The sequence below is a fragment of the Symphalangus syndactylus genome, chromosome 1 (assembly GCF_028878055.3).
Source record: "Symphalangus syndactylus isolate Jambi chromosome 1, NHGRI_mSymSyn1-v2.1_pri, whole genome shotgun sequence".
NCBI classification, from domain to species: domain Eukaryota; kingdom Metazoa; phylum Chordata; class Mammalia; order Primates; family Hylobatidae; genus Symphalangus; species Symphalangus syndactylus.
In genome coordinates, this window is record NC_072423.2 from 154,918,719 (window position 1) to 154,931,935 (window position 13,217).

General features: G+C 38.9%; 1 non-coding gene across 1 annotated transcript; it reads left to right on the forward strand.

Moving 5' to 3' along the window:
* Positions 1-10,393: 10,393 nt before the first annotated feature.
* LOC129461570 (small nucleolar RNA SNORA70) lies at positions 10,394-10,529 on the forward strand. Its single transcript, XR_008650597.2, has one exon. It is a non-coding gene; the product is annotated as a small nucleolar RNA SNORA70 (small nucleolar RNA).
* Positions 10,530-13,217: the final 2,688 nt, after the last annotated feature.

A 13,217-nucleotide genomic window follows, 5' to 3' on the forward strand; every position in this document is an offset into this window, starting at 1 on the left:
GTATATATATGGTGTGTGTATATATATATATATATGGTGTGTGTGTGTTTATATATGAGGTACCAGTTATTTGTTAAATGCATGTTTTGCAGTTATATTCTCCAAGTCTGTGACTTGTCTATTCATTTTCTAAACAGTGCCTTTCAAGGAACAGAAATTTTCTGTTTTTTTTTTAATATGTATAAAGTTATTTTAAAATTTTGTAACTTTTTAAAATTTCTATTGGCTACTGGGATTTTTCTAAGAAAACTTGGCCTGCCCTCAAATCATAAATACGTGTAAGCTTTATAATTTTATCTTTTTCAGTAGACGTTGATCCACCTTGAGTTAATTTTTGGTTGTTATATGCAATTGTTTTGTTTGGTTTTGTTTTTATTTATTTTTATTATACTTTAGGTTTTAGGGTACATGTGCACAACGTGCAGTTTAGTTACATATGTTTACCTGTGCCATGTTGGTGTGCTGCACCCATTAACTCGTCATTTAACATTAGGTGTATCTCCTAATGCTATCCCTCCCCCCTCCCCCCACCCCACAACAGGCTCCATTGTGTGCTGTTCCCCTTCCTGTGTCCATGAGTTCTCTTTGTTCAATTCCCACCTGTGAATGAGAACATGCAGTATCTGGTTTTTTGTCACTGTGATTGTTTGCTGAGAATGATAGTTTCCAGCTTCATCCATGTCCCTACAAAGGACATGAAGTCATCATTGTTTATGGCTGTATAGTATTCCATGGTTTATATGTGCCACATTTTCTTAATCCGGTCTATCATTGTTGGACATTTGGCTTGGTTCCAAGTCTTTGCTATTATGCATAGTGCTGCAATAAACATATGTGTGCATGTGTCTTTATAGCAGCATGATTTATAATCCTTTGGGTATATACCCAGTAATGGGATGGCTGGATCAAATGGTATTTCTAGTTCTAGATCCCCGAGGAATCGCCACACTGACTTTCACAATGGTTGAACTAGTTTACAGTCCCACCAACAGTGTAAAAGTGTTCCTATTTCTCCACATCCTCTCCAGCACCTGTTGTTTCCTGACTTCTTAATGATTGCCACTCTAACTGGTGTGAGATGGTATCATTTGTATTTTTATTTATTTTTAAGTTGTTTAATTCTATTTGTGCATATTCATGGGGCCCATGAAGCCTCCATACATATAATGTATAGTGATCTGATCTAGGTAATTATCATATCCATCATCTCAAACATTTGTCATTTATTTGTGTTGAGAAGATTCATTATCCTCCTCCTAGCTACCAGAAACTGTAGAATATAATATGATTTGCTGTAGTGATATTATAGTGCTGTCAGACACTAGGATGTTTAGGGTGTGTTACAGTTTCTTTCCTTCTTTTTCTCGTTCCTTCCATCTTCCCTTCCCTTCCCTTCCCTTCCTTTCCCTCCTTCCTTTCTTCTTTCCTTCCTTGTTTCCTTCCTTTCTTGTGGCTGTTTAGGTACTCCAGCATTATTTATTAAAAAAGACTTTCCTTTTCCTGTTTGATTGTTTTGAAACTATTTTCAAAAATTATACTTGTGAGTCAATTTCGGGCTCTTTATTACATTCCACTGGTCTATTTATTATTTATTCTGCCAACAGCACACTATCCTGGTTACTGTAGCTTATACGAAATCTTGAAGTCAGATATTGTAAGACCTACAACTGTTCTTTGTTTTATGTTATGTGCACACACACTACACATATCCACTTTTGATTTCCGTAATAAAAATCCTCAAAACTGAGTCACATGCATGCACCTCCATGCCTGAGGCTCTGCGTTGCAGGTGTGGCCAGATGAAGACCTTCTTTGTCTCACCTGCCTTCACTGATCTGAAGCCGGGCTCTCTGCTGTGCCTTGTCCCTCTTAATATTTTTTGTGTGTTATAAACGTAATAAAAAATTATCTAAATTTTCACCAAAATTGTAAACTGTTTTAAAACTCGGAAGACCTTGACTGAAGTAAATCATTACTATTTAACTGTATTTCCATGACAAAAAATATTTAATTGTTTATATTTATAAATAAGTTAAATTTATTATATATAACTTTATGTTTTTACAACTTTAAAGTGGACGTCATGGCTTACATTCTTCCTAGTGTACAGATGCTTTTTATGAATTATGTTTTTAAATTACATATATATGACAACATATAAACATACAGAAAGATTAATTTTATTACTTATATACAATAACCCATTTTCTATAGTTACTTATAAATAACCAGGTAATAACTTTAGGGTGCAATTAGATTTATTATCACATGGTTTTTTTTTTTTTTCCCTGAAAACTGAGTCTCTTAGAATATTGGCAAGGTCTATTTTAATATCAGAAATATTCCCATTCTCCAACCTAATATGTTCATGTGATCCGAGGCTACTGTTCTCTATTGACTCATTGTGTGATACATCTATAGAAGCAGGAAATACACATATTTACACTTGTTTTCTTAATGGAAACTTGAAGCACATTGTGAATATCGTGTGCTAGTATCATGTGAGTTGTTTGTGATTATTGATATTGAAGCTGCAGGCTGAAATTTCCTTCCCTGTACAGAACCCACATTGCTCTCTGACAGATCCTCATACGTGTGTGTGTGTGTGTGTGTGTGTGTGTATGTGTAAAGTTATATAAGATATTAGGCAGGTGAAATTTCTTTTTACCCAGCTTGAGGTTCTGCCTTAAATCCCTTTCATTGGCCCCACCTTGCTGCTTCTACCTGGACAGCAACATGTCAATATTATCCTCCTATAAAGCCTAGACTAGACTAGAGATGAAATTACTTTCACTTTTCCTTTTACCAAAGAACCCTACCATTATGCCATTTGATTTTCCTGAATAATGGACTTTCTGACCCTAAGGAACGGCCAAAGTCAACTTTCCTATTTTAATTTAAGAAGACAAAACATGATACTGTCTTCTTCTCCATCTTTAATCTTTTAAAATGTATATTCCCTGGCAGGCCCAGATGGGTGGATTGCTTGAGGTCAGGAGTTCGACAGGTCAGGAGTTCCAGACCAGCCTGGCCAACATGGTGAAATCTCGTCTATATAAAAATACAAAAATTAGCTGGTCATGGTGACGGTCACCTGTAGTTCCAGCTACTCGGGAGGCAGAGGCAGAGGAATCACTTGAACCCAGGAGGCAGAGGTTGCAGGGAAGTGACATGTCACCACCGCACTCCAGCATAGGCGAAAGAGTGAGACCCTGTCTCAAAAAATAAATAAAAATAAATAAAATAGAATGTATATTCCTGTAGAATTCTGGATTAAAATTATTCTCTGATGGTCCTAGGCAGCTTGAGATCATCCTTGATGCCTGTCCAAGAAGTTGCCTGAGGAGATGAAACATAAGCACCTCATCGCTATAACACGTTTTTACATTTGCCCTTTGGAGTGATGAAGCCAAGTGAAGCTTGGTAACCTCTTGTTAAGTAACCTGGAATTTTCGTGTCAGGGACCCTTGTATGCAAAGCATAGTTAAAAATGACTTTTGTTAGGGTGTGTAGGGAAGAGCAGAGAATCTTTCTAGATAACATTTATCTGTGTTTGCTGACAAAACTACTGCCATCTGGTCACACAAGTTAATCTCCTAGAGTCTACCCCTCTCCCTTGACCATAATCAAGCAGACTCTTGGGCCTATGAGAAGCCAAAAGTGCAGTGGCATGCACAGAGTGAGGGTAAACACAGGGCATGGAGCCGGGCACAGTGGCTCAGTCCTGTAATCCCAGCGCTTTGGGAGGCAGAGGTGGGCGGATCACTTGAGGTCAGGATTTCAAGACCAGCCTGGCCAACATGGTGAAACCCCATCTCTACTAAAATACAAAAATTATCTGGGTGTGGTGGTGTGCGCCTGTAATCCCAGCTACTCGAAAGGTTGAGGCAGGAGAAGCTCTTGAATTCGGGAGATGCAGGTTGCCATGAGCTGAGATAGCACCACTGCACTTCAGCCTGGGAGACAGAGTGAGACTCCATCTCAAAAAAAAAAAAAAGAAAAAAAAAAAAAAGTGGCATGGCTGGAGTATTGGTGAAATGCAGCTATTCTCCTAATACACAGTTGATACAGATTCTGCTGCTGCCGACAGCACTACTGCTTCCATTCATCTTCTCTTTGACATTATGAATAGATAGGAACATTTAATTGTTAATCTGGCAGTGAGACAACAAATATTTTCTTAAATAGCTTTTTGTGGCTTAATTGTCTTTTTTATAAGAACTGAGGGTAAAGTCAAGAAAACTCAATTTTTCCATCGTTCTCGTGTATCAAAAATAGTTCATGATGCAGCAGATAGAAAATTAATACTCAAGTTCCTTCTGTTTTCCCGGACCAAAAGAAAGTCTTCTATTTGAGTTATGTCATTTATTCCCATATATTGTTCATGCCCAAGTTACAGAATAAATTAGCTACACTTCTTAGTATAATATTTGGCCAATTCCCTGTCCTCTAGAGATTATATTCACATTTTTTGTGATTTAAATAATAAAAAAACATTAAAATTTCAATCATCCATAATATTAAGAAGAACATATTTTAAAAGGTTGATGAAGATGGCACGTCTCACAGCAGGAACACTGGGGCTAAGAGGGCCATCCTACATTGATTTCCCTATCCCACATTTTCCTACTGTTTTTGAACGTCTCCACTGATGGTTTCGGTAAATACTCTTCACGATGCAGCCAGAAAAATCAAGAATTCAGAGACCACTGTTCTCACTGTGTTGGCGAAGTGAGGGAAGATAGATTCTTCTATCATCTCAGCAGAGAATTGCTTATTTTATCCAGATTTATAGTGTCTGCAGAACAAGAATGCTGTCACTCATAATGACTCCAGCCATTGTTTATTTATCAGCGCAGGTAAAAGTTATAAGTCACAGTACACCGGACAGCTGCTGGTTTTGCCTGCTCATCCATCATTCCCTCTTTGTCTGTTAACACTGAAGATTTTCCTATGAAAACCACCTTTTCTCACTTTCAGCCCCTGTAGGTTGCATGTGTTTGATCACATCACTCCAGTTCTCCCAGGGAGCATCTGTCTCAGAAGCTGGACACAGAGGCTGACCATAAACAGGTTATGTGGGCATCTTGAGCCAAAAGACACACCTATATCTTTTGAATATGAAGGGGATGGCTAATGGGTACAAACAGAGTTAGACAGAATAAGTTCTAATATTTGAATGCGTAACAGGTGACTACAGTGACTAAACAATAACTTATTATACATTTTTAAATGACTAAAAGAGTATAATTGGAACATTAATAACTCAAAGAAATGCTAAATGCTGGAGGTGATGGATGCCCCCTTTACCCTGATAGGATTGTTACAAATTATATACCTGTATCCAAATATCTCATGTACCTCATTAATATATACACCTACTATGTACTCATACAAGTTAAAAATTTTAAAACATTAAAAAAAAAGATGATCCTTTCTGCTCAAGTTCCTGGCTGATACAATGTACACAGGGGGCTGCTCAGAGCAATATGGAAAAAACACACCATACTAAGTCCACACCAAAGAAAGAAGACAGAGAGAAGAAAGGCTTTAATCTTGAGGCTCTTCCATTTTTTTTTTCTTAACTTTCTCCGAGTAGGGCGTCTGTGTCTTGCAACTAAAAGCATACTAAGGAATAAATAATCCTGTTATTAATGATAAGACAGGAAAGAATAATAGACACAAGTAAGAGGATTCAGAGAGCAGAAACTGTCTGGGAGTAGCTGTCTGATATCATTGACTACATTGATTGTTGGTATAAGCAGACACGGGTGAAATAAATTTCGATAGCCACATTGTTGAGGAAAGGCTGAACCCTGGTATCCCCTGGAACAGAGATGCTGAGCAGTTTCCTACAGAGGCAGGGAGGAGGAATGTTTGCTGCATTGTGTTTGTCAGGCTTTGAAGACTATTGGATGGTGTTTTTAAAGGAGGCCTCAGTTTAAACAGAACAAAACCTGTGTACAGAAAAGTAGCTATGTACTCCTCAAATCACACAGGAGTGAGGAGTAACAAAGCCAGATTTTAAAGCCAAGTCTGCCTGACATGAATGGGCACGTTCATCTACTATAACTTCCTAATAACATTAGGGACACCAGTTACTTTACTAAGGCAAACAGTTGCTTTTTTGGGGGTAATAGACATATGTGATCAAAATGACCTCACCCACCATCAGCCACAGTGCCTGACATCTTTGTTATTAGAGATTCCTTTGAATTCACATTTTTAAAATTGCTGTGCTTTGGAGCAGAGGGCTTAATAAACGTCTAATATATGTCTAAATATATCATACTGAATACCTTTTTCAAATCAGAAGATTTTTGCCAGTATTAAACCCTTGAATCTTATTGATGGCTCTGCATCTCATGTGAAACTCTTTAGTTTACAAAGAATTTTTGGCACAGTTTAATGTGAACATCACCGGACCTCATGTACGTATGAGATGGTTGAATCTTGGGACGTCAGCGTAGTTTGAGGGTGGAGGAGCAGAGTGTATGAAATGTTGACTGGAAAGGCAGGAAACATTTAAAGATGATACAACTTTGTGCAGGAAGAGCGTGTGAATTTGTTTTATCTGTAGTCCATGATGAAAAGGAAACCTCACGGAATAAAAATTGTGATTAGTTGTAACATGAATAAGCAGGCTTCTCTATTAAACAGAAACATGAATGGACTATGAAGCATAAAAGGAAAGCTAAAAAATTCACCAAGATTAAAAAAGCAGCATCCGGGCCAGGCGTGGGGACTCACGCCTGTAATCCCAGCATTTTGGGAGGCTGAGGAGGGCAGATCACTTGAGGTCAGGAGTTCGAGACCAGCCTGACCAACATGGAGAAACCCCGTCTCTATTAAAAATACAAAATTAGCTAGGCGTGGTGGCACATGCCTGTAATCCCAACTATTGGGGATGCTGAGGCAGGAGAATTGCTTAAACCCAGAAGGTGGAGGTTGCAGTGAGCCGAGATGGTGCCATTGCACTCCAGCCTGGGCATCAAGAGGAAAACTTCGTCTCAAAAAATAAAAAATAAAAGTAATATAAAAAAGCAGCATCCAAGGTATACTTTTAGCCAACATCCTCTGAAACTGACAGTAGAGTCACTGTTATAAAAAAAGAGAAGCCCAAAGGAAGTGAAGAATTCCTGAGAGCACGCTTAATCTAGTTAATTTTTCTGATAGAGAGTTAGAAGTCTGCAAATTAGGTTGCTGAAATAGCGTCACTGATCTCGGAGGACACGTGATTCCTGAGTTTATTCGAATCCAGATGAAGAAATACCACTGCACTTCATTCACTATGGGTTTTGAGGAACTAAACCATACCAGAATCAACACATGCTCTTGGGAGGTCAACAGGAAGTCATCGCAAAGTGGGGTTCTTTCACTTACACATGCATCAAAATTACCTGGTGGGCTTATTAAAAAAAAAAAAAAGTTGTTGGAACGCAGTTCAAGAGTGTCAGAAAGTCCAGACTGAGACTTGAGAATTTGCATTCTTAACAAAGTTCGAGGTGAATTTGTTTCTAATGCTACTGGTCCAGGAAGCATGCACTCAGCAGCTCTTGGAATGCCGTGGTGAACTGCGCTGAGCCAGCCATTTGACAGCATATTTTGGGAACCAACTGGAGAAATCCAGGTGTTCCATAAGCATGGTAACGAGCTGTATCTTTTAGTATATTTGGACACAAGGTCTCTCTCTGTCCCCCAGGCTGGAGTGCAGTGGTGTGATCATAGCTCATTGCAGCATCTGCCTCCCAGGCTCAAGCAATGCTCCCACTTCAGCCTCCTGAGTAGCTGGAACTAAAGGCATGCACCATGGTCAGCTAATTTTTTTTATTTTTTGTAAAGGTTGGGGTCACAATATGTTGCCCAGACTGGTGTCAAACTCCTGGACTCAAGTGATCCACCCACCTCGGCCTCCCAAAACGCTGGGATTACAGGAGTGAGCCACTGCACCTGGCTCTTCAAGCTGTATCTTCCTATTTAAAAAAATAAATAAATAAACTTTATTGTGTATGCTTGATGTTTAGAACATAATGTCATAGAATATCATCAAAAGTTAAATGATGACTGTAGTGAAGCAGATTAACATATCTATCATCTCGCATAGTTACTTTCCTTGTGTGCAACAAGAACAGCTAAAATCTCATTAACTAAAATCTCTAATGCAATTCAATTTTATTAACTTGATTCCTCATATTGTACTTAATCTGTAGGTCTCTTTCAACAGTTTTTCTGTTGACTGTGCTGTAGGTGATGAGAAAAAGTCTTCCCATGACTTTGCTCACTTCAGGTGCCTAAATTGGGGGTCATGCATGCATCACGTTTTCTATAGAAGTTAGGTTTCCTAACCTCCAAAAAACATGGAATTCACTCTACATCATTTAAGTAGATGATATGTTAAGTAAAGGTTATTGAGTTAATCACGGAATTATTAGAATGGCCAAAGAAATATATTCAAAGATAAGATTGCAGGGAAAATGCTGCAAGCCATACCCCAACCTGGCCTTCTGCTGCGTCCCATTGAGGTGGTTTAACTTGCACGCCATTGTCAATCCACAACCATACTGCATTAGGAAGCTTCTCTGAAATCTTCCTCATGTCCCCACCTGCCACTCTTAGATCAGAGTGGATTCTCCACACAGAGCCTTTGTCCTAAAGTGGCTCACCTATGTGTGGGGTCTGGAGGTACATAAGAACCTTTCACAAGCCTGAACACTAACCACAAGCAAACTGAGAAATGTGTATTTCTGGAGTCTATTTTGAAAAGGCACTTTTTAGAATGTGGAGATTGATCCAAATTTAGGGAAAATGTTCCAAAAAATGTCAGATGGCCTTTTCAGTGGGTGTTCTGGTTTATTGTTGAACAAATGATGCCAAAACTTGGTGACTTAAGATGATGATTTATCATCTCTCCCAGTTGAGTGGGTAGATGGGAATGAGCTAGGCAGTCCTTGCTTAAAGTTGCTCATGCATTTGCAGTCAGAAGTTATTGGACCCATCTCGTCTGGGAAAGGCTTCATGTCCAAGCTGTTTCACCAACATGGATGCCAGTCAATGTTTTCTATCGACTGAGAGTCATCTGGGGCTATGATCCAAGTGCTTACACATGTCTTTTCTTTGATGTATGGGTTTCTCATAGCACCATTGCTGAATTTAAGAGAAAACAACAGAAGAAGTGTGTATGTGAGGCAGGAAGATGAAGAAGCCTCCAGTTTTTCTAAAGGACTACTCCTGGATTTGGACAGCGTCACTTCCACTGTATTTCCATTGATCACAGGATTTGCCCAGAATCAGAAGGCAGAGTGGCAATATCACGTTGCAAAATAGCATGCAGGATAAGAGCTGTTGCTGTGTCCCTCTTTGGAATATGCAATCTGACAGATTGCTATTTGAAAGTGGACAGATGGAGCATTTTTGCAGCTAACTCAACAAACAAACACCCATAACACATGCACACACACGCACACAAACACACACTATATCTTGATATTCAATCAAAATTATTTCTTTCTTGACTTTAAATACTATGATAATTATCTTTACTGCCTACTTACCTATAAACACTAAGCCAGAAGCCAGAATTTGAGATCTATCACTGTGATAGAAGTAGGAAAGAGAAAAAGCGTTTGACAAAATTTAACACCCTTTCATGATAAAAACTCTCAACAGAGTAAGTATAGAGGGATTGTAACTCAACACAATAAAAGCCATAAATGACAAAGACGTAGCGAACATCATACTCAATGGTGACGAGTTGAAAGCTTTTCTCTGGCATCAGGGAGAAGACAAGGATGCCCAGTTTCAGTACTTTTCTACAGAGTTCTGGCAGTCTGAGCTGGAGCAATTAGACAAGAGAAATAAATAAAAGTCACCCTAATAGGGTAGGAAAAAGTGAATTTGTCTGCTTGCTGACAACATGATCTTATATACAGAAAACTGTAAAGACTCCACTAAAAGCTGATAGAATTGATAAATAAATCCAGTAAAGTCACAGGATACAAAATCAACATACAAAATTGGTAGCATTTTTATACACTAATAAAAAGCTATCTGGAAAAGGAATAAAGGAAAGAATCCTATTTACAACAGCAACAACAAATTAAATACTTAGGTGTAAATGTAAAGTGGTAAAAGACTTGTAAACAGAAAACTGTAAAACTGATGAAAATTTTAAAAAAATCACACAAATAAATGGAAAGGTATGCTGTATTTATTGCTTAATAGAATTAACATTGTTAAAATGTCCATACTATTCAAAGTGATCTACAGATTCAATGCAGCCACTATTAAAATTCTAATGTTATTTTTCACAGAAATGAAAAAAAAATTCTTAAATTTGCATGAAACCACAAAAGACCCCAAATAGCCACAATCTTAAGTAAAAAGAACAAAGCTGCTGCAGCCAATTAAGCCAACTGAGTTCCTTTCCTCACAGGGTCCCAATGTGCAACGGCTGCAAACAGCTGCTTCCTTGTAGTATGTATGTTGCCCGTTTCTTGTGTGGGTTACTCTAAGGGACCTTGGAGACAGGCTTTCAGATGTATGTTCTTGCCTCTGAACTTGCACAACCCCAAAGTAGGCTCCAAACAGGCATGTGAGGTACCTTGGGAAAGGCCCAGGACACTGTGGCCGGGGTTCACATTGGCCAAGTTATCATGTCCATTTGCACCAAGCTGCAGAACAAGGAGCATGTGATTGAGGCCCTACGCAGGGCCAAGTTCAAGTTCCCTGGCTTCCAGAAGATCCACATCTCGAAGAAGTGGGGCTTCACCAAGTTCAATACCGATAAATTTGAAGACACGGTGGCTGAGGAGTGGCTCATCCCAGATGGCTGTGGGGTCAAGTAGATCCGCAGTCATGGCCCTCTGGACAAGTGATGGGCCCTGTATTCATAAGGGCTTCCACTGTGCTGCCCTTTCTTAACATTCACCAATAAATTCTACCTCCTGTCAAAAAAAAAAAAAAAAAGAAGGATCAGATTATCTGACTTCAAGATATATTACAAAGCCCTTATAATCAAAACAGCATGGTACTCACATAACAACACATTGACCGGAGGAACAGGACAGAAAGCCCGGAAATAAACCCATGCATTTATAAGCAATTGAGTTTTGACAAATGTGCCGAGAACATACAACTTTGAAAGGACAACCTCTCCAATAAATGGTGTTGGGAAAACAGTTCATCTCATGAAGACATCTATGAGGATTGTGTTTTCATGAGAACAGAAGAGGTAAAAACAAATAAAATGATAAAATAGAATGAGGCATATTGAAGTGACTTCATTGTCTAGGGTGATACCTGAGATCCATTCCCTCACAGCCATGGAAAACTATGACTCAGACCACCAGAGTGAGGTTAGGAGGAGAAGTTTAATAGGTGAAAGAAAGAGAAGAGCTCCCTGTACAGACAGGGGTCCCAGAGAAAATGGGTTGCTGCTTCCACGATGGAGTACAGGAGGTTTTATAGATGAGCTTGAGGATGTGGTGTTTAATTTACATAGGGCATGAAAGATCGGTCAGAACAGGTGCGCCATTTGCATAGCATGCAAAAATCTGGCCACCCCCATTCTAATATTTTATCATGCAGAAATCTACTGGTGCCATATTGCCTGTTCCTTTACTGTACAGGTGGTGGCAGAGAAAAGGGAAGCTAGAGCCTCTGGGTTGAACATACCTGGCCCTCAGGTAGTGCCCAATTTCAGGCCCTCATCTTTGTTTGGAGTTCTCCAGAACAGTACCTACAGAAAGAGCTGGAGTCTTGCTTCCCACCTAACCGCTAGAAACCTACCTGAAATATGCATCTAACCACGTCACTATCAAAGTTAAATAAAAATAAAACCAAACTTTTATTTTGGTTTAAGAGCCACTGCCTTAGCAGGATGCCACAGGACCTCAGTGATCTGGTGGCTGCTCCTGACTCCATCTGTAAAGGACTTTCCCACTTACATTTCCTGCATAGGCTGTGGAGTGCACTACCCCGGACTTTGCATAAGCTGTCCCGTTATTAAAATGCTAACTCCCCTGATTTTTATCTACACAACACCTACTCTTCCTTTCTGTAAGGACTTTGCTCTGGCATCACTTTCAGAAAATTTCCCTGTAGCCTCCATTCCTTGTCCTGAGTTTGATTCTCTTCTCTTCTTTGCTCTTATGAGTGCATCCTTCTAACAAGTCCTTAGCCTGTTTTATTATCTCCTGTTGTGTCTATCTCCATGACAGGGCTTGAAGCCTTCTTCAGGCAGGGATCATGTCTTGTTTTTATTTTTGTATCCATTGCCCGTAGCAGAGGTTATCAAAAAATACTTGATGAACAAATAATTTTGTCTTCTTCTTGATCATTTGGAAGAAATGTTGCATTCTCAATAAGATGTTTAGTATTCTTTGTAAATGTTCTAGGAAACAGTATAAGGTACTTTGAGTTTATTTCCATCAGTTGCCAAATTTCAGAGTTCTATAGCCATATGTAACAAGCAAAACTAAGTAAGACAAGAGATGCACACTCGGTAGTCAGGGCCAAAATGTTACTAGGACTTTCTCATTTGTGCCACTGATGTACAATCATGTCTTTGTGGAAAGAGAGAGCTAGCTTATTTTCCACGGAAATTGTAGCAAAGATCACATACCAACTCTGAATTGGTTAATCTTTCTTCAACACCATAAAAATTATTTCTACCAATAACATTGTAATCCACACATTAGTTCTGAAGGATTTTTGTTAATTCAAAAGTGATCATGATTTGGTAGTCAGTGACATCCAGTGTTCTAAATTTTCAGAGGTCATTTTCCCCAGCTCTGAGATGAATGAAACATATTCAATAAAAAACAAAAACAAAACAAGAAACTTACTTGAGAAGGACTTAGCAAGGTCAATTTTGCAAAATATCAAAGTTAAATTCCTAAGTATAAATATTTTGATTTGAACATGTATAGATAGCACAGCCCATTCCTTTCAAAGGTTTGTACCACTACACAATTCATGGAATAAACTACACACAAACAGCCAGTGGCAATATCAGAAATGCAGCAGCCAAACCAAAATGAATTATTCAGGTAATAAGCCCCTGTCAATTACTAGTTAAAGATAATGTGTATGAGCGTGACAGAGAAATATCCGTTAAAATTATTGTGAAATTTGACTTCTTAATGTTTCTTCCGTAACATATGTTCTTAAACATTATGTAAGCTCTGGAAGGCGGTGGGGGGCCTGTTCTCTCTGGC